This window comes from Zingiber officinale, chromosome 9A, assembly GCF_018446385.1.
Source record: "Zingiber officinale cultivar Zhangliang chromosome 9A, Zo_v1.1, whole genome shotgun sequence".
Lineage (NCBI taxonomy): Eukaryota > Viridiplantae > Streptophyta > Magnoliopsida > Zingiberales > Zingiberaceae > Zingiber > Zingiber officinale.
Genome location: NC_056002.1, coordinates 137580237 through 137602982, shown reverse-complemented (window position 1 = coordinate 137602982; position 22746 = coordinate 137580237). Strand labels below are relative to the sequence as shown.

At 39.5% G+C, this 22746-nt stretch overlaps 1 pseudogene; it reads right to left on the bottom strand.

Moving 5' to 3' along the window:
• Positions 1-220: 220 nt before the first annotated feature.
• Positions 221-5239, bottom strand: LOC122021904 (annotated as a pseudogene).
• Positions 5240-22746: the final 17507 nt, after the last annotated feature.

The following is a 22746-nucleotide window of genomic DNA, read 5'->3' as shown; positions in this document are numbered from 1 at the left end:
CATCCATCCATCAATCAAATTTAAAGATGTAAAATTTTTAAATAATCAAATAAGTTTATATTGAGAGTTTGGTAATATATAAATGAATCATTTAAACCAAACCCAATTTCAATTTTAGTTCATTTTATATTCAATTTAATTTGACTCAATTATCTCAGGAAACAAACTTAAACAGCATAAACTTGTCTCAAAACAGAGAATTAAAGTTACTCTGTGTGAGTCATGGAAGTGTGAGAAGTCCAACAATGCTGCATAGAAAAGCAATCGCAGAAGCCAAAGCGAAGGCAGGCATGTTCCCCTTCCCAAACAAAGCATCCCATGGGCCTACTCCAAGAGCAACGATCACCTACAGAATCGAAGCATGCAGCAATGAGTTAGCAAAAGGCCTGTACAGTTCAAAACTTACTACAAAGTAAAATGACAAAATTGTAAGTTCAGATAAATAGTTTGAACTAAAACAACATAAGAAACACACCTGAGGAATAACGATTGAATTGTTCAAAATTCCAGCGCAAAGTCCTGCGAAGGATGGTGAAAAAAATTGTAAGTGGATGGTGAAAATTAATATATAGTTAATGTTGGAGTATATACTAAAAGCCTAGCTTTTGTATAAACATTTATAAGGATCATATTGGTTAAGTGTCTACATTTATATATACCAAATGCAGATATTCAATTAATTTATATTGTAGATAATATAGTGTGTGGTGTCACACACAGAAGATTGTGTTATCGGTTCTTTATAAATTATAAACAGTAGCTCACGACTAAGATGGAAAGGAACAAACCATTGGAATAGTCGTAGTGTAATTAGACATTAGTTTATATTGACTAATAAATTACACTAGCACACTTTAAGTGTATTAAGCAGGATCATTTAAGGTGAGTTCTTTTTATACTGATTTAATAAAAGAACTAGACCTTAGTTATTATGGAAGTGTGTGCTCTTAAATCAAAATGCCCGATAAGTTGGGATATGATGTTACTTATAGTGTGACTTGTTGATTATAGAAGGAAACTGTGTCCTAGTAATTTAGGTTGATAATGCCCCCAAGAGGAGCTCATAAAGATTGTCATGTTAAATCCTGCAGGTGGACTTAGTCCGACATGATGATAAGGTTGAGTGGTACTACTCTTGGATTAAGATATTAATCAAATGAGTTGTCAGTAACTCACTTAATTAGTGGACATTCGACATCTTAAACACAGGGAGACTAACACACTCATAATAAGGAGCCCAAAAATGTAATTTGGGATTGGTGCGGTAGTTCAATAATAATTCTTTAGTGGTATGAATTATTATTGATGAAGTTAAGTTGTGTGTTCGGGGCGAACACGGGAAGCTTAATTTCATCGGGAGACCAAAATCAATTCCTCCTCTCGGTTCCTATCGTAGCCTCTTGTATATAGAGATTTATACCCACCACATACCCACCTTCTTACCCATCCTAATGGGGCCGGCCAAGCTAGCTTGGAACCCAAGCTAGGGCCGGCCAAGACCAAGTGGTTCGTGGCCGGCCAAAGCTTGGGTCCCAAGCTTAGGTGGCCGACCACTAGAAAATTAAAAGGAATTTTTATTAAAATTATTTCTTATGTGGATATCATGGTTTTAAAAGAGAGTTTAAAATTTAAATCTTTCTTTTTATAACTTTCTACAAAAGATTAAGAAAAGATTTGAAATCTTTCCTTATTTGTAGATTGAAAGAAGTTTTTAATTTTGAGAAAACTTTCCTTTTTAACCATGTTCATGATTTAAAAGAAAGTTTAAAAATTAAATATTCTCTTTTATTAGTTTCTACAAAAGATTAAGAAAAGATATGATATCTTTCCTTATTTGTAGATTGAAAAGAGATTTTAATTTTTAGAGATAACTTTCCTTTTTAGAAATTATCCACATGTTTAAAAGAAAAATTTTAATTTATAAAATTTCCTTTTTACTAACCAATCATGAAGGGATTAAAATTATTGAAATTTTTTATAAATTTTTGGAAACAAATTAGGAAGTTTTAATTCTTGTTTTAATTAAAACTTTCCTTGTTTTGGAGAGAAAGTGGCCGGCCATTGAAATTGAGAAAAGAAATTTGATTTTAATTAATTAAAATTTTCCTTTTCATGGCAAAAGAATTAAGGAAGTTATTATTTAAATTTCCTTATTTGCCAAGACCAAGGATTATAAAAGAGGGGGTAGAGGTGCCTTCATTAAAAACGACTCTGTTCTTTTCTTCCTTGGTGTGGCCGGCCCTAGGGTCTCTTCTTCTTCTTCTTTTCTCTTCCTCCTTTGTGGCCGGCGACATCAACTTAAGGGAAGTCCATGGTGGCCGGTTCTAGCTAGGAGAAGAAGGAGAGAAAGAAGGCTTCGTTTCTAGCATCCCTTGGAGCTTGGTGGTGGTGACTGGACCTTTACTTCTCATGGAGAATTAATGGTGGCCGAATCTAGCTTGGAGAAGAAGGAGCTTGGTGGTTCTCGTCTCAGAAAATCGTTGCCCACACAACGTCTGAGATAAGAAGAGGAATACGGTAGAAGATCAAGAGGTCATTAAAGTTTACAAAGGAAGGTATAATTAGTAATTAATTTCCGCATCATACTAGTTGTATTTCATTTGTATGAATTCCAAACACAAGAGACATTAGATATAGTTTTCGGATTTGTTTCGAAGATGTGTTTCTTTTTGTTTTATTTTTCGAATTTGTGATTCGATTGTTCTTTTTTTTTAACCTAGAGTTATTTAAGGAAATTAAATATTAGCTTTCCTTAAAAGGCTTTGTCTAGACGGTGGTGGTTGCTCCCATATCCAAGAAGGCCATGTGCCTCGCCATGCAGTCCTGGAAGTCAATTTTAGAAAATAATATTTAATGAAATTAATAACATAGGTGGATTTGAATCAATAGTGTTAAGTTCCGCTTGCGATTCAAATCTAAACCATTAAGAACAGATAAGTTAAATTTGGAATCAATGATGTTAAGTTCCGTCTGCGATTCCTAATTTAACTTCTAAAAAACACAATAGGTTATTTAAGGAAAGGTTCGATACTTGTACAAAAAAATTTTATACAGTGGAACTGGTACATTTTCCTAGGACTAACCAACAGTTAGTGATTTCAACTGACCTTGGCCACCTTTCACATTAGCCGTTAATTGTGCTGTTACAGCAAAAGGAACACTGTATACAACCTATATAGCGACAAAGAATGATAAGAAATCAACATAATTTATCGTTTAAAAAACATGTGATAGGTAAGAAAATGTGATACTCACAGCTAGTGGAAAATCGAGAATTGTAAATAAAGCCAAAGCAATAATTCTAATGGTTGGATCTACAGTAAATCTCGATTGTGCTGAAAAATGAAATTCTTTTGAGGACCAAATGCCTATAATGCAAATGGCAGCAATGCAAACGAACATGGTCAAATTGCTAATCGCCCATACTATTTTTGTACCCAACTTTCGACACATTGGTGCGATCAAGAAAGATGATACGGCCAATACAACCTGACAATATGGAATCATATATCAGATAAGTTTTAGATGGATGCTATAAATTAAATAAAGAAATAGTTCCTTACAGAATTCAAGAGCAATCCGAGGGCGCCGTCTCTAACACCTCGATCGTAAGCATCACTTTGCTCATTGGTTCCTTTAGGATTGCCATAGTAGATTTCTCGACCCATCCAATCGGTATTGTACAGTATAAAGGGAAACCACGACAACTACATCGATAAAATGCAACATGATCAACGCATCTATCGTATATATGCATATGTTATAATTGAGTTATAACTTTAGTTAGTTATACCCAAGTCAGGGCAGTGACAAGAAGTACTGAACGCATTCCAGGATGCAAATTCTTAAAGGCGCTGAAGACATAAAAAAAGCTTGTTTTTTGTTGATCTACACTCACAAATTTATTCAAGTCACATAGACGAATTTCTTTGGCGAGAAATAGAGTGACCGTCAAACTAATAAACAATAAAACCTGTTTCCAACAACAACAATTCATCAAAAGGTAAAGTAAATATACAAATTCAACTTCACGATATTTCATCAGGATTCAGGACCTACCTCTGCAACCAAAAGTGCACCTTTCAGGTTTGCACAAGCTTCACAACATGCATGGGTCATCAAGAAAGGAAACCACCTTTAACAGAAATCGCAAATTAGGAAATATTAGTTTTTGTATTATTGATTTGTGATGATAATTTGTTTAAGTAAGTAGACTCATGAAGTTTGTTTTAAACTTGTGCCAAATCCCGCTAGAACCAGATAAATATCCTAAGATATTTCCTATTGCCTTCCATGAGCCAAATATAGCATTTGCTGTGTTAGGTCCATGATGACCTATCACACATGTAGCTCAATTTAATTTGATACATATATTTTAGCATAAAATTTTATGAAAACATATAAACAAGTAAATATTACTTGAGAGATCGGCCATAAGTGCTCGAGCTGGACCCTATAAATTAAAATTATACATATTAATTATGTCAAATCGAATGATTTCACGTTGGAGTACTCTTAATATTAATTAGAAAGAAGCTAACTTACTTGAACTGCATTATTAGAAAAATCTAATAGTCAAAATCCTAAACAATAGACTACTGTTGCATGCCATCGAGGACCATGATAAACACTGCGTTAATCAATTAGCATATCAAGTTAACCAAAATTAAGTTGTAAATATAATGTTAAAGTATGAAAATTATAAAAAAAATCACCTGCAATGTTCCTTCGTATCACCCAGTGCATGCCCAATATCCGACGAAAACCCTACTACAATCACCTAAAATATCAACATGAATATGAAATCTTAGTAATTAATTACCATCATAATCAAATCTTAGTTGTTTAATAGCTAGGTTGCTCACAGCGATGGATATCAATATGCATTCAACAAATATGAAAGGCTTTCTCCTTCCAAATCGCGATTGACACCTATCACTCCACAGGCCTATAATAGGTTGCACCTACACAAAATTACTTTAATTACAATGAGTCCAGCTCATATCGAGAATTTATTTGAAAAGATAATTACCACAAAACCTGTAACAGGACCACAAAGCCATATTATGGAAGATAGAGCATGGGATAGCCCTAGTGTCTGTCCAAAACAGATGCAGAGTTGGGGATCGATCATTCACAAAGGTATACAAGTCATAGCGATCAGTTGTTAAACCTGGACATAGGGCGTGAGCAAGGAAAGCTGCAACGCCCAGCCATATTGCACCCCGCCAGCCACCATACAAGCAAAGACAAGCCTCGCCAAGCTGATGTGTTTCTCCGCCACCGCCGGGGGCCCATCGCCATTGGCTTCTACGGCATGCACCGCAATCTCCAACTCGCGGCCTTGCCTACTCGCTTCGCCATGTCCGACCCCGGCCATCTTCAAACTTCGCTTGCGTAAGGCGAGATATACTTGTATAGCACGGGAACGGGAATACTGGCAGTGCTGGCCAACTTTTATCTACCAAAACTGTAATTAGTAATTAGTAATTCACGATACAAGCATAGATATACTCAACATCCAACAATTATACAGCCAAATAATTAACTCAACAAATCAACCAACACAAGAAAGAACAGAACCAAAAAGCACATCACCCAAGCTTCGATGAGCTTCTCCCTCGATCGTGGTTGACGATGGCGGTTGAGGATGAGATCGGACCTTCCTCTGCTAACCTGGAGAGGAAGGGGGTTGCTAGGAATCCTCCTCTTCTAACCCGAAGAGACAGGATTCTGGATAGCGAGCTGCCGGAGTGCGGAAAGGGCTGCTGCGATATGTAGCGACGTGGAGGCTCCTCCTCTAACCCAAGAAGAGACCCCTAGCCCTCCTCGCTTCTAACCCGAAGGGAAGAGGTGGAGAAGATGTGCCGGCAGATGGATGGAAGGGGGTGGGGTCAGAACGATGATGAAGCTCGGGAAGAAGAAGCTGGTCTGTGCGTTCGCGTTGGGATGAGTACTACGTGCGTGGAGAGAAATGGCGTCCGGGGTGGCTGCGTGGAGAAAGTTGGCAGCAAAAGTTATAATTAGTAATTAATGTTGAGTACAAGTCATTTGCTATAAATTAAATGGTATTTAATGATTATAGTTTGTTTTATCGGTCACTAAAAATATCTGTGTCTAGTGAACGTAGATTTTTAAGTTGCTAATAATAATAATAATAATAATAATAATAATAATAAATATTAAAATATAAATTAAAAATTTGATGATGATATTGTATACCTTCAATCCAATTTAATAACATAATGTTCCTTTATTCATTTTAACTTTTTTTTTAAATCAAAATTCTTAAATAAGCACTTGATTAATAATAAATATTTTATCAGCTACATTTGGTTTTTAAAATAATAAAGAAACTCATTTTCATATTTGATACGGTATATGAATGTGGGGTTTGTGAGATAATCTGGCAAGGAGTTAAGGCTACCGAAGGGTCAAAAGTCATGCCAGCCTGGAGGTTAAAAGTCCAGTCCTCGTGGCTAATCAAGTCACGCCAGCCTGGAGGTCAGAAGTCTAGCCCTCGTGGCTAGTCAAAAGTCACGCCAACTTGGAGGTCAGAAGTCTAGCCCTCGTGGCTAGTCAAAAGTTACGTCAGTCTGGAGGTCAGGAGTTTAGCCTCTGGGATAACGCCATCAGGAAGGTCAGGGATCAGAAGTACCAGGGGAGTCGGATTTGACCCCAAAGGGAATCGGAAATGGACCCGACCCATAGGACCAAGGTCAATCGAGGATCAGACCCATGGGTCAGATATAATCAGGGATTGTGCACGACCAAGGAGTCAACTTATGGATCGGATGGGTATACCGAATAAAACTTCTGAGGAAGCTATACAGGTCATTGGTTTGACCTAGGCCTGGGTCGGTACGGTATACCGTATCCAAAATCGAATACCGTATACCGTACCGAAAAAATCGATATTCTAAAAATTGATACCGATACCGTACCGACATTTCGGTATACCGAATTTCGGTATACCGAACTGTCGGTACGGTATCGGTAAAATACCGTCATGCCGAAGTTATATATATATTACATATAATATATAAAAAAATAATTGTCTTATAATAAAGGGCAGTGATCATATAAGAATAAGAGTTTGAATTTCGGACCTAAATATGTAAGATTGAAGATTAAACCAGTAGCTAATGGTCCCAGGGTGGTGACTCGCCGGAGACTCGTCGAAATCTTGCCAGAAATAACTAAATGCTAGCTGGAAAAATAGGGGAAGCATATAGGCTTCAATCCCTACTAAAAATACCATAAATCCACCAAAGAAACAAAAGCTAAAACTCACTAGAAAATCGGACAAGAACTTGCGCAAGCATAACTCTCAGAACAGAGCTCGGTGATTAGATTTCTTCAGATTCAATGAAGGGAAAAAATATTAGGGCTGGAGAAGAAGTTTCTAAGTTGTTGTGCATCTTCTCCGGCGACTATGTGCGGTGGTCGACTGTGGAAGGAAAGAATCGCGAGTCGCGACGTGTGCGCCGACGGCGCAAGGAGAGAACATGGTTTGGGGCCGTTTAGGGTTTGGTTTAGGCTTTAGGGGAATCTAAATTAATCATTTAATCTATAGTTACTCGATATTTCGGTATACCGAAATATTTTAAATCCTTACCGTTACCGTTACCGACAAATTCAGTACGGTATGATATCGTACCGAATTTTTCGGTATACCGAAAATTTCGGTATATACTGTATTTTTTCGGTATGATTTTTCGGTATTTCGATATTTTTTTCCAGCCCTAGTCTGACCCAGCGTGCAGGTCGGGACGATCATACCATGGATAATAACAAACAGATATGGGTCGGCGGATAGACCCAGCGTGCAGGTCGGGACATTCATGCAAGGGATAACAACAAACACATGTGGGTCGTCGGACGGACCCAGCGTACAGGTCGGGACGATCATACCATGGATAATAACAAACAGATATGGGTCAGCGGATAGACTCAGCGTGCAGGTCGAGACATTCATGCCAGGGATAACAACAAACACATGTGGGTTGTCGGACGGACCCAGCGTGCAGGTCGAGACGATCATACCATGTATAATAACAAACAGATATGGGTCGGCGGATAGACCCAGCGTGCTGGTCGGGACGTTCAGATCATGGATAACAACAGACACATAGGGGTTGGCGGACAGACTCAGCGTGCAGGTCGGGGCGTTCATGCCCACACATACAGGTCGAAGAGCCGACCCAGGGTGCAGGTCGGGCATCAGCAGATTGTCGAGATGTGCATACTTCGAATGACACAGACGAAGGTGGGTTAGGAGGCCAGACGCTACATGACAAATAGGCCTGCAAGGAATCGTAACCACCTGTCAGAGAACAATCGTCACATGTCAGGGAATATTCTAACAGTGAGAGGCTGTATTCCTCTTGGTTCCTCCGCCGGCCTATGAGAGAAAGCCACGTGTCGACCACCGCCAGACAGAGCCTGACACCCGACATTCTCTGACATTCGCCAGGTTCCAGAAACCTCAGTTGCAATATAAAAAGGGATGCTTTGTCCCTTACGGAGATACGCTCACTCGTCATTTCTTACCAGTCTCTTACTTTTCTTTCCGTCCTTTCCCTGTGATTTCTGGGGAAAAAGTACCTTACTTGAGCGTCGGAGGGCCTGACCCGGGGACTTTTTCTCTGGTTTTTGGGTCTCTAACGACCAGTGGACTTGTCTGAGTGTGTGCAGAGCAATAGCGTCGTCAACCTGATCCTTTCTCTTCGTAGAACCACCCGCGCGAACCTCTCCAGGGGGGATACCTGGCTGACTCAGCATCTCAACGACTTTCCGTCAACATTTAGCACAGCAAGGCTCACCCTCATCTGACTCAGCTTCCGGACGGGATCAATATTATTTCAAGTTATGCAGATGTTGTGATTGCCTTAAATGTTTGGAGTTTATGAGCCCAGTGATGAAGGGAGATTTCTTGCACGCTCTGTTTATGGCCCGTCGGCTGTGGAAGTTGGTGTTTGGAATCTTTGGTTTTCTTTGATTGTTTAGTGCCGATCTGCAAGAGTAGATTTCAAGCATGATGCTGATGGACTGAAACTATGATATTTGTTGTTGATACTATGCTGGGAACTTTATACTGGTGGAGGAATAAGGATGGGCTTGTGATTTTTCAAAGCTGAATAGTGCTTTAATTTGTGGACCAAATAATGGTGCAAGCATTCAATAGGCTGATTTTGATGTTTCATAATTAAGTTCAGAAGCTGATGAGGTGTGCAAAATGGTGCTATGTTTGATCTTCTGGAAATTTGGGATGTGTGTCCTTTTTTGTGCTATGGACTTAATTTCGTAAGCTTGGTGTCGGACTCTGGAATGTTTTCCTGGTGGCTGATTCGGGGATACGAGTCTTTAAAGTGGCTGGGACCCTTTTTTTAGTATGTCGGGGTTATTTTGTTAATAAGTTTGTAATTACAGTCTGTTTTTTTTGTTTGAGATCTTGGCGTGTAACTAAAGGGAGGAGTTGGCTTATTTGAATATACATGTAAAATCTTTGGAGTCTTGTCATCTACAATATGGGTTCAGATTTGACACTCTCCTACTATTCTTTTTCATATATAAAATTTCCTTTATTAAAAAAAAACTTAAATTCTAACCCCTAAACTTTTAATATACATGATTTCTTAAACATCTTGGTTGATATGATGATAAAGAGAGATTCATCCTACGGAGGACCATTATCACAGTGGAGGTTAAAATCAAGACGGTCAACACTTTGAAAACATCGATCGATCGGCGAGTGGGTTGCCCGGCCGGGAGAATGGGTGCCCGATCCGACATCACCTTCGGCTCGGCAACGTGTCGAGCACCCGATGCTCAATAAGGGAGAACTCACTAAGGTTACGCGGAAGACATGCCGATCGGCTATCCCGCTTAGTCTAGCAGGAGGAAAATGATTGTGGCCAAGCAGACAGTGGAGACCCGAGTCGAGCGGCTATCCCGCTCGGCCCAGTAACACACACAGCACCATCTTTCGATATCTTTTTGGGAGCTAGTGTCGTTGACAGACAGCATGGTCAGACAGAAGATTGTACGGTGGAAGTTTCCACTGTCACTTCAGAGATATGCTCGGCCCGTTAAGGTACCATGTCAGAGACACTTTACCGACAAATCTTTTCAAGGAAAGCTTTAAGAAGCGTGCACGCTTGGGAAAGCATACATGCACGCTACAAGAGCTCTATATAAAGGGGGGGTCCAAGGTTCAGCGGAGGTATGCACAATATTGTTGTTGTTACTGTTCACTCGTTTCCTTGCTCTGTTTTCATATTCATCGCCGATGACTGACTTGAGCGTTAGAGGGCCAACACCGGGGACCCCTTCCCTGGCTTGGCACTGACGTAGTCTGTGGTTGCAGGTTCGAGCGGGGTCAACTAGCGGTCAGCAGAAGTGCCACATCCCCAACATCCGTCTCTTCGACTTTCAGACAGGATCATATTGGGCGCCGTCTGTGGGAACGTAGCTTGCATGTGAGCTGAGAAGATGGAGGACGCTGGATGATTCATGGTAGTGACGCCCACCAAGGAGGAGCTCGACATGCTCGTGCAAGCCCGAGCTGCTAAGATAGTTGAGCAGCAGCAACAGCAGGCGCTAGTCGATCGACAAGCCCAGCAGCCGGTGACGTCGACAACAGGAGGCTGAGCGGGACAAGAAGACCGACCGAAGCAAATCTCCATCTGGGGGCAAAACAGAGGGCCAATCGACATGCATGGGGAAGCGCCACCTGCACCCATCCCTTTCCATAGTGCTTTATTCCAAACTCCCTCGGAGATAGCATAAGCAAATTAAGAACGGGGATCTTCTTTGGATGACGTGCCCGTTCGGGACGCACGAAAAGGCAAGGCTCCCCGAGGCAACACGTCGCCTGAACGGATCAACTAACAGTTCTCCGAGGAGATCTTACGGGACCCTCTACCCAGACACTACACCCCGCTGGTGATCGGGTCATACAACGGATTGACCGATCCAGATGACCATCTGGATAGGTTCGATAATGAAGCTACTGTTGGTTGATACTGGGAATATCGTACCGGTTCCCTTGTACAAAATTTTTGTACAAGTCCTGAACCATTCCTAATAACCTATTGTGTTATTTAGAAATTAAATTTGGAATCGCAAACAGAACTTAACATTATTGATTCCAAATTCAATTTATTTGTTCTTAGAGGTTTAGACTTGGATCGCAAACGATGCTTAACATTATTAATCCAAATCCACCTATGTTACAAATTCAATTAAATATTAATTTCAGAGATTGGCTTCCAGGTTAAACATGGCGAGGCACTAGGTCTTTTTGGGTATGGGAGCATCCACCACTTCCTAGACAATGTCTTTCAACGAAATTTAATAGTTAATTTCCTTATAGTAACCCTATGTTTAACCAAAAAGAACAATCGAATCACAAGTTCGAAAAATAAAAGAAATACAAAATCGAAAAACATAAATTCGATTACCTAGATTCCTTAGCCTCTTGTGTTTGATATTTCAAGATCTAAATAAAAGGATGAACTAGTTATGATGCAGAAACTAATAACTAGTTATATCTTTTATAGCTTATAGACCTCACGATCTTCTGCCATATTCCTCTTCTTATCTCGGACGTCGTGTGGGTGACGATCTACCGAGATGAGAATCCGCCCAAGCCTCCTTCTCCAAGCAAGTTTTGGCCAACAACAAACTCCTTGAGCTGAAGAACTTCGGCCACCAACTAAGCTCTAAGGGATGCAAAGAAACAAAGCCTCCTTACTCTACTTCTTCTCCAAGCAAAATCCGGCCACCAAGGATCTCCTAGAGAGTTGATGCCGCCGACCAAGGAAGAAGAAAAGGGGAAGAGGAAGAAGAGAGGGAGGGCCGACCACCACAAGGAAGAGAGGAATAGAAGATAGATTATTGTGAGGTGAGACACCTCTACCCTCTCTTTTATATTTCTTGGTCTTGGAAAATAAGGAAAGTTTTAATAAAAACTTCCTTATTTTCTTTGCTATAGAAAGGAAAATTTAATTGATTAAAAAAAATTCCTTTTCTCTATCAATGTGGCCGACCACCTCAATTCCTCCAAACAAAGAAAGTTTTAAACACAAAATTAAAACTTCCTAATTTGTTTCCGAAAATTTTTAAAATAAAAAATTTTCTTTAAAAATTCCCTTCATGGTTGGTTATAAAATGAAACTTTTATAAATTAAAATCTCTCTATTAAAACATGTGGATGATTTACAAAAAGGAAAGTTTTTTCTAAAATTAAAATATTCATTTTAACTACAAATAAGGAAAGATATCAAATCTTTCTTTTAATCTTTTGTAGAAAACTATAAAAAGAAAGATTTATAATTTTAAAACTCTCTTTTAAAATCATGAGGATGGTTATAAAAAAGAAAAGTTTTATTAAAAATTTAAATATTCCTTTTAACTACAAATAAGGAAAGATATCAAACCTTTCGTTTAATCTTTTGTAGAAATCTATAAAAGGAAAATTTTAAATTTTAAAACTCTCTTTTAAAACCATGAGGATGGTTACAAAAAAAAGAAAGTTTTATCAAAAATTAAAATATTTCTTTTAACTACAAATAAGGAAAAATATCAAATCTTTTTCTTAATCTTTGGTAGAAAGATATAAAAGAAAAGATTTAAATTTTAAACTCTTTTTTAAAACCATGACTTCCACATAAGGAAAGATTTTAAAAAATAAAATCCTTTTATTTTTTTTGTGGCCGACCACCTAACCTTGGGCTCCAAGCTAGGGCTGACCACCACTTGGTCCATCCAAGGCTTATCTTGGCCGACCCTTGCTTGGGCTCCAAGCTTGACTTGGCCGACCACCTAAGGATGGGTAAGAAGGTGGATATAGGTGGGTATAAGACTTTATAAATAAGAGGCTACGACAGGGACCGAGAGGAGGAATTAGTTTTCGTCTCCCGATGAACTTGAGCTTCCCGTGTTCGCCCCAAACACCCAACTCGAGCACATCAATAATATCTCATTCCACTAAAGAGTTATTATTGAACTACCGCACCAATCCCATATTACTATATGGACTCCTTGTTATCATGAGTGTGTTAGTCTCCCTGTATTTAAGATATAGAATGTCCACTAATTAAATGAGTTACTGACAACTCACTTAATTAATATCTAGCTCCAAGAGTAGTACCACTCAACCTTAACGTCATGTCGGACTAAGTCAACCTGCAGGGTTTACATGACAATTCTTATGAGCTCCTCTTGGGGACATTATCAACATAGATTTCTAGGACAGTTTTTTTCTATAATCAACAACACACACTATAAATAATATTATTTTCCAACTTATCGGTCTCTTGATTTATCGAGCTAAATCGCACCCTCTGATAAATTAAAGAAATAAATACTAAATATATGCACTTGTTATTATATCAGGATTAAGAGCACACACTTCCATAATAACAAAGGTCTTGTTTTTTTATATAGTCAGTATAAAAAAAAACTTAGCTTAAATGGTCCTGCTCAATACACTCAGAGTGTACTAGTGTAATTTTATAATCAAGATAAACTAATACCAAAATACACTACGACTATTCCAATGATTTGTTCCTATTCATCTTAGTCGTGAGCTACTATTTATAATTTATAAGGAATTGATAACATGATCTTCTGTGTGTGACACCACACACCATGTTATCTACAATATAAATTAATTGAACAACTACACTTAGCATATAAAAGTAGACTTTTGACCAATGTGATTCTTATATGTTTATACAAAAAGCTAGACTTTTAGTATACACTCTAACAGCTACCTTGCACCAGTACATAGATGGGGTGAAATGCCGAGTATTTATCACTGATCCTGTCTAAGAAGCTAGGCAGGACGGAGATCCGGAAATAGGAAACCCACCGCGCCGATGAAGAATAATGTCCGCAGAATACCTGTAACACCCCTAGAAAGCCTAGATAAGAAAGTAAGGATAATGAGAGTACGAATGTAGTGAAAAGAAGGTGTAGATATTCTAAGTTAAATATTAAGATGGGAAGGATTTAGATGATTAAAACTTTATGAAAGAAAATAAAGTTGAGAATATAAATCATCCATGCATGATTTATAATGTATAGAATTAATGTAGACAAAAGGAAGAAATATGAGATAATATATATACATGTATGAAATATTTATGCATAATGCATAATATGGAAATATACGAATTATTATGTACAAAAGAAAATAAAATGTTAGAAGAGAGATTGAACCTTGGACCTCTTGTAAGGAACATGTATAGGATACCAAAGGGGATAGGAGAATTATTGATAAGGAGGGAAAAGATTAAGTAGTTAAGAATAAGAAAGGATTCTTTTTATTTAAAAGAAAAAAGGAAGTAAAAAGAAATAAAAATATACATAACCAAGTTTTGAACCTTGGTTCTCTTGTGGATGCATGCATGTATTAACCAAGTGGGATAGGAGAGGATATTGTAAGAGGAGAGATAGGAATTTTAATTAAAGGAGAAAAAAGAGAGAGATTAAGGGAAAGAAAAGAGAGAACTCAAGAGGCATATCTCTAGAATATTCTTGTCATTTAAGGGGAGAAATGAATAGGGAGGATGAATCAAGTCAAGTTCCCTCCCCTCCTTTTAGTATAAATAGGCATGGAGGGGGGCTTCAACTTCATCCTCAACCCACTCATCCTCCTCTCCTCCCTTTGTGCCGAGACCTCCCTCTCCCTCTCTTTTCTTCTTGTTGCCGAGCAACACAAGAGGAAGGAAGCTCCTCTTCCTCCTCACTCCCTCCCTCTTCTTTCTTTCTTGTTGTTGCCGAGCAACACAAAGAGGAAGAAGCCTCTTCTTCCTCCCCTCTCCACCAAAAGACCTAGCCACTCCTCTCTTCCATTGGTGCCGAGCATAGCAAGCAAGGAAGAAAGGTCCAAGCAAGTTCTCAACTCTAGGAAACTTAAGCGAAGAAGGTAAGCTTCCCTCACCTGTGGTACAAGGCTTTTATGTGATTTTCGGATTTATAAGGATTAGAAAACCTAGGAAAGAATTTAAGAAAATTCGGTTAAAGAAAAGGTTTTCAAATCTAGGATGATTTAAACAAGACCTCATTTCATGATAAGATTTTCTATGCTATGTAGAAGGATTCCTTTCCATGATTCTATATTGATATGATGTATGATCAGAGGAGTATCTAACCCTAGGATTTCAACCAAAAATATTTTAAAGAGGTGAGTAAGATTATTGTCTAACCGAACTAGTGCAAGGTTCTTTCTAGGAAATGCTAAACATGATGAGGAGAAAATGAAATTATGCCATGATATGTGATAGTATAGGAAATGCTATACATAATGTTATGTAATATGCCATGATAGGTGATAGCATAGGAAATGCTAAACATAATGAGGAGAAAAATGAAATTATGCCATGATATGTGATAGCATAGGAAATGCTAAACATGATGAGGAGAAAATGAAATTATGCCATGATATGTGATAGTATAGGAAATGCTATACATAATGTTATGTAATATGCCATGATATGTGATAGCATAGGAAATGCTAAACATAATGAGGAGAAAATGAAATTATGCCATGATATGTGATAGTATAGGAAATGCTATATGTAATGTTATGTAATATGCCATGATATGTGATAGCATAGGAAATGCTAAACATAATGAGGAGAAAATGAAATCATGTTATGTGCCATGATATGTGATAGCATAGGAAATGCTATACATAATGTTATGTAATATGCCATGATATGTGATAGCATGGGAAATGCTAAACATGATGAGGAGAAAATGAAATTATGCCATGATATGTGATAGTATAGGAAATGCTATACATAATGTTATGTAATATGCCATGATATGTAATAGCATAAGGAAATGCTATACAAAATGAAGAAATGAAATTATGTTATGTAATGTGCCATGATATGTGATAGCATAAGAAATGCTATACATAATGAAAAGAAATGAAGTTATGTTATGATATGTGATAGCATAGAAAATGTTATACATAATGAAAAGAAATGAAGTTATGTTATGATATGTGATAGCATAGAAAATGCTATACATAATGAAAAGAAATGAAGTTATGTTATGATATGTGATAGCATAGAAAATGCTATACATAATGAAAAGAAATGAAAAGAATAAATGCATGAAAGATTGTTAAGGACATGATATGATAGTTATGCATGATAAGTTATTTTTGTATGGGTTTGTACCAAGAGTGGGCTCCGTAAACGCCCCGGGGTCGATGGAATAAGACTCGGGCCTCGTCAGTAATGGGCCTTTGAGTGCCCTAGGTCGATGGAGTAAGACTCGGGCCTAGTATGTATGAATGGTAGGGCTCAAGACTTGCTACCTTGGACCTACGCATTATGTATGTGGTACAAACCGGGATCCCAAATGATGATGATATTAATTTCAAGTACTTATAAGTATAAGTTTTCAAATTCATGATGCATTGCTTACATATGTGCTTGAATTATCTGATGATTAGATATAATGCCATGTGATATTATGATATGACTATGAATATGATACCCTTGTATGTCGTATGCTTATGATACCTCGCATGATATTGATATACAATGATATGAATTCGGTTTTAGTGAGTAGGAAAGGAACTTACTGAGCCATGAGTGCTCATAGCTTACTTTCCTTGTACCGCAGATAAAAGAAGAAAGCTGGATGAACAACGGAGCAGCAGGAGGAGCAGATAGTGATGTGTGTGGTGGTGGCTCGGCTAAGACGATTCGGACAAATTAATATTTTTAGTTATAAGTTCAATATATATGCACATTTGAACAAATTAGAATATGTGATATTATGCTTATTTAAATAAAATGAATGGTTTAAAAGTTTTTAATTCTTCCGCTGCTATAGTAAAACATGTACGTAAGTAGTATAAGAACGTAGCGCCGCCTTTGGTTGGGTAAGAAGGGCGGGCGTTACAATACCGATCCGAGAAACCCAAAGCGGATCGGGAAAAATAGAGTCACAGAAAGTCCTCCTCGCACGAAGACCCGATGACGAAGAAGAAATCTAAATCTGAAGAGAAAAAACCCAGATCCGAAGCTTCCAAGACTTCCTGCGCACAAGAGACCAACTAACACTACTGTCAGTGACTTAAGACCGGGGTGGGAATCCCTGGCTAGGCCCTCCGACGCTCAAGTCAGTGATCTCTCTCTCGGTGTGGAAGAAGAAGGAAGAAGATGAACAGTAGTTGAGAAAATTAGGGTTATGAGTGTGCGCGATGATGTGAACTTACCTTACCAACGAAGAGGATTCCCCTTTTTATACCACTTCATATAACCTCCGTAGTCATGAAGTGGACCCCGGTTTGTTAGAGTTTGTTATGAGATGATGTAAGCTGCGTACTTGTGATAAATGACTTTTAAGGAATCTTTCTTGTACCCCAAATGTACCTCCTTTGTCGTTTAGCACCTGCAAAATAATCTAAAAGCACATTTTCCGCCGAAATATATAACACCTGTCATATGGTTACATATTGTAGATATCCTCATTAATTATCTTATTTGAAATATTTATCTCTATCCTTCCTCATGAGACTTCTGTCCGCGTCCTTCTATGTTAATTATCCTAACTAGCAATAGGTCATATTTTATCAGGTATTTTTCCAAGGTGTTGGTCGACCTGGCTGATATTAACCTTCCTTCTTCAGGACATGTCTCGGTCGATACTATTCTACATGCTTCAGAAGTATGTCCCGACCGATATTAGCCTACCTCCTTTGAGGTTTACGCCAAGTGATATGGATCTTTCCCCCTTGAAGGCATATCCCGGCCGATATTAGCCTACCTCCTTTGAGGTTTACGCCAAGTGATATGGATCTTTCCCCCTTAAAGGCATATCCTGGCCGATATTAGCCTACCTCCTTTGAGGTATATAGATGTTCCTCCTGGGAAGCATATTTCGGGCGATATAGACTTACCTCTTATTGAGGTATGTCCCGACCGATATTAGCCTACCTCCTTTGAGGTTTACGTCAAGTGATATGGATCTTTCCCCCTTGAAGGCATATTCCGACCGATATTAGCCTACTTCCTTTGAGGTATATAGATCTTCCTCCTGGGAGGCATATTTCGGTCGATATAGACTTACCTCTTATTGAGGTATGTCCCGACCGATATTAGCCTACCTCCTTTGAGGTTTACGCCAAGTGATATGGATCTTTCCCCCTTGAAGGCATATCCCGGCCGATATTAGCCTACCTCCTTTGAGGTATATAGATCTTCCTCCTGGGAAGCATATTTCGGTCGATATAGACTTACCTCTTATTGAGGTATGTCCCGACCGATATTAGCCTACCTCCTTTGAGGTATATAGGTCTTCCATCTTGGAGGTATGTTTCGGTCGATATAGACCTACCTCCTTCCTGAAGGCGTATCCACATCTTGGAGGTATGACTTTAGCTGCAGTGGAAGAAATTAAAATCAGTTAGACAAAAAAGGCGAAGGGAGTAAAGAGTCCTTACCCATGCGGAAGGGGAGGCAAGTGATCCGGCGATAGTGTATAGTATTTTGGTAACGGATCCCGATGTATGGCTTCAGAGAACTGTCGGTGAACCTGCTCGGGCGGTGCGTTCGCTCGGGGAGCTTTGCCCTTCCTATGATCCCGAACGGGAGGCTCATCGGATGAAGATCCTTGCTCCCCGTGAGCGGGCGCGATTTCTGGGTGAGTACGGAAGAGTGCCTGAGGGAACCCTCCTGTTGAAACATATTCCGGGCGGTCTGCTTGCGCCGCCCGGCCTGCTGAAGCCGAGGTTGTTTGCTGTGCTTTCTCCTTTTGCTACGCCACTATCTTGGCTGCCCTCGCCTCGACTATAGCGTCAAACTCTTCTTGTGAGAGTGCCACGGTATGTAGTCTTCCAGCCTCGTCCATTGCCTCTGCTCGGATGCAGGTGCGTTCCCACAGACGACGCCAAATTGATCCTGTCCGAACCAGCAATCAACGGACGCTGGGGATGTGGCGCTCCCTGCTGGATCCTTGAGTGCTCCGGCGAACCTGCAACAAAATCGAGCCGGGGGGTGGGTGTCCCGGCGACGGCCCTCCGACGCTCAAGTCAGGCGAAGGAATAAGAAAGTATGTGGCTCTGAATATGCGAGACTTGTGTGTACCTCCGGTTGAAGAAGTGGAGGCCTTATATAGACCTCTCGAAGGAGCCTGGGCACACCAATCGAAGCAATCACCTGCTTTCGACCACGCCTAGGTGTGGGCCTGTCAGAAGGGCATGCATAAGACCATACTGCTACTGTATCAACCTTTCCGTGACGTGAGGGTGGGGCTTTTAATAGTGTCATCTTGCGTACAGTCTAATCATCATGCCTTTGCTGACATACCATATCCCGAGCCAAGCGAATAGGCCGCTCGGCTAACCACTGTTCCCTCGGCACGATTCCGGCCGAGCGGACACCTCCGCTCGGCCATTCTGTCCTCGGCCGAGCGGACACCTCCGCAAGGCCACTCGGCTCCGGTTCTCCTGCTTTGGCGTCGGAAACTCAAACCTTTGGCTGGGTAATCTCTGGTTCCGCTCGGACGGGACCCCATCTGTGGGTCCCCCATTCTTACCGCCGGATCATATATATATATATATATATATATATATATATATATAAATTGCACTACTATCTCTCATAATCAGAACGGCACTAGACGAGAGAATTTGGTGATGACACTTCAAGGACTCGGATGAAACTTTTTAAGGGGCATGTGATGGTATACTCGGAGAGCGAGTTCGTTTTGCGTGCCCGTGGAAAGTATTTTGGAACAAGGTAAAAATATACGGGGAGGTAGGAGGAGGAAGGCCGGACGTGGGGGCGGTTTTGCATGTCGCGTCAGGATCCCGGATGGAAATTTAGAGTGATTTTTACGTATAGACCCTTTTAGAGTGATTACGGTTTTAGGGTTTACGTGGAAAGTATTTCGGAACAAGGCGAAAATATACGGGGAGGTAGGAGGAGGAAGGCCGGACGTGGGGGCGGTTTTGCATGTCGCGTCGGGATCTCGGATGAAGATTTATAGTGATTTTTACTAATGGGCCGTTTTAGAGTGATTACAGTTTTAGGGTTTACGTGGAAAGTATTTCGGAACAAGGTGAAAATATACATGGAGGTAGGAGGAGGAAGGCCGGACGTGGGGACGTGTTTGCATGTCGCGTCGGGATCCCGGATGAAACTTTAGAGTGATTTTTACTAATGGGCCCTTTTAGAGTGATTACGGGTTTAGGGATTACGTGGAAAGTATTTCGGAACAAGGCGAAAATATACGGGGAGGTAGGAGGAGGAAGGCCGGACGTGGGGGAGGTCTTGCATGTCGCGTCTGGATCCCGGATGAAAATTTAGAGTGATTTTTACTTATAGGCCCTTTTGGGAGGACCAAACGATATTTTTTTACTCTAAAGTTTTGATAGGTCTGGAGGCCTTAAGGGACCAATGACGAAATGTAAGTCTCTAAATTTCGAACATTTGGACATATCATATGACTTATTATGACGTCAAATTTAATATAATATTAAAATAATTGATATATAATAAAAAAATAAAGGTGATATTAAAAATAATTTAATATTGTTAATGAGTGTGGTACGCTCACACTCCCCGTCGAGAGAGAGAGAGAGAGAGAGAGAGGAGGGGGCGGAGAGAGAAGATGTTGTAGAGATAATAATAAAATAATAGATTTAATAATAATAATAATAATAATAATAATAATAATAAGTAAATGGTAGTAAAAAATAAATTAATATTGCCAAGGCACCACGTCTCTCTCCTCGGGGGAGAGAGAGAGAGGAGAGAGAAGGAAAAATTAAAATAATAATAATAATAATAATAATAATAATAATAAATTCCGTGTGAAAGGGAGGGGTAACGAGATGGAGGGGATAGAGAGAATGTACTAATAAAATAATGGGTAATGCTAAATGGCCAGAATCTGGCCAGCTAGAATCAATACATGCAAGTGTACACATGGATATTTTAGTAATATCATATGTGTACATTAATTACATGCATGTACATGCATGCATTCTAATTGGAGGATAAAAAATTCTAGCTGGCCAGATTCTGGCCAATAAGAATTACCGTAAAATAATATGAGGTTAGTGTGAGTGGGAAGGAGGGAGAGAGGAGGGAGAGATGATAATAATAATTTCCGACCTAATCATTATCTCTCTCAATCATTGCCTCATTTAATTACCCAAACTCCTAGGCACCCTATCTTTCAATCATTGCCCGCAATAATTGCCCACTCATTCACATCTCTACCAATCATTATTTATTTAATTTCCCACTCTCCCATCCTATCATCCAATCACACTCTCTCCCTTACTCCATCCCCCCTCTCTCTCCCAATCATTGGCCGCATTTATTATCCACTCATCCACACCTATTCCAATCATTATCTCATTTAATTTCCCGCTCTCACATCCTCTCTCCCAATCACACACTCTCTCTCTCTCCCTTCCTTCCTTCCTCCCATAAAAGATTCTCGCTCATGAATAATTATAATTTGTTTTTTCGATTTGTCATTATATATATATATATATATATATATATATATATGCCACTACTATCTCTCCTCTTCGGAATGGTACTAGACGAGAGAATTTGGCGATGACACTGAAGGGACCCGGATGAAACTTTTTAAGATGCACGCGATGGTATATTCGGACAGGGAGTTCGTTTTACGTGCACGTGGAAAGTATTTCGGAACAAGGCGAAAATATACGGGGAGGTAGTAGGAGGAAGGCCGGACGTGGGGGCGGTCTTGCATGTCGCGTCCGTATCCCGGATGAAAATTTAGAGTGATTTTTACTTATAGGCCCTTTTGGGAGGACCAAAAGAAATTTTTTGAATCTAAAGTTTTGATAGGTCTGGAGGCCTTAAGGGACCCATGATGAAATATAAGTCTCTAAATTCCAGACATTTGGACATATCATATGACTTATTATGACGTCAAATTTAATATAATATTAAAATAATAGATAGATATATAATAAAAAAATAATAGTGATATTAATAATAATTTAATATTGGTAATGAGTCTGGTACGCTCTCTCTCCCCGTCGAGAGAGAGAGAGAGAGAGAGAGAGAGAGAGAGAGAGAGAGAGAGAGAGAGGAGGGGGCGGAGAGAGAAGAGGTTGTAGGGATAATAATAAAATAAGAAATTTAATAATAATAATAAGTAAAAGGTAGTAAAAATATTTTAATATTGGCAAGGCACCACGTCTCTCTCATGTGGGGGGGGGGGGAGAGAGAGAGAGAAAGATGAGAGAGAGAAGGAAAAACTAAAATAATAATAATAAATCTCGTGTGAAAGAGAGGGGGAACGAGATGGAGAGGATAGAGAGAATTTAATAATAAAATAATATGGATAACAATAAGGTAAATATTATTATTGTAAAAATAGTAACAGTATTTAAAAAATTATGGGGTGACCGGGTGAGTGTGAGTGGGAAGGAGAGAGAGAGGAGGGAGAGATGATAATAATAATTTTCCACTTAATCATTCTCTCTCTCTCAATCAATCATTGTCTCATTTAATTACCCAAAATCCTAGGCACTCTCTCTCTCAATCATTGTCTGCATTAATTCCCCACTCATCCACATCTCTCCCAATTATTATCTATTTAATTTCCCGCTCTCCCATCCTCTCATCCAATCACTCTCTCTCCCTTCCTCCCTCCCCCCTCTCTCTCCCAATCATTGGCTGCATTAATTACCCACTCACCCACATCTCTTTCAATCAT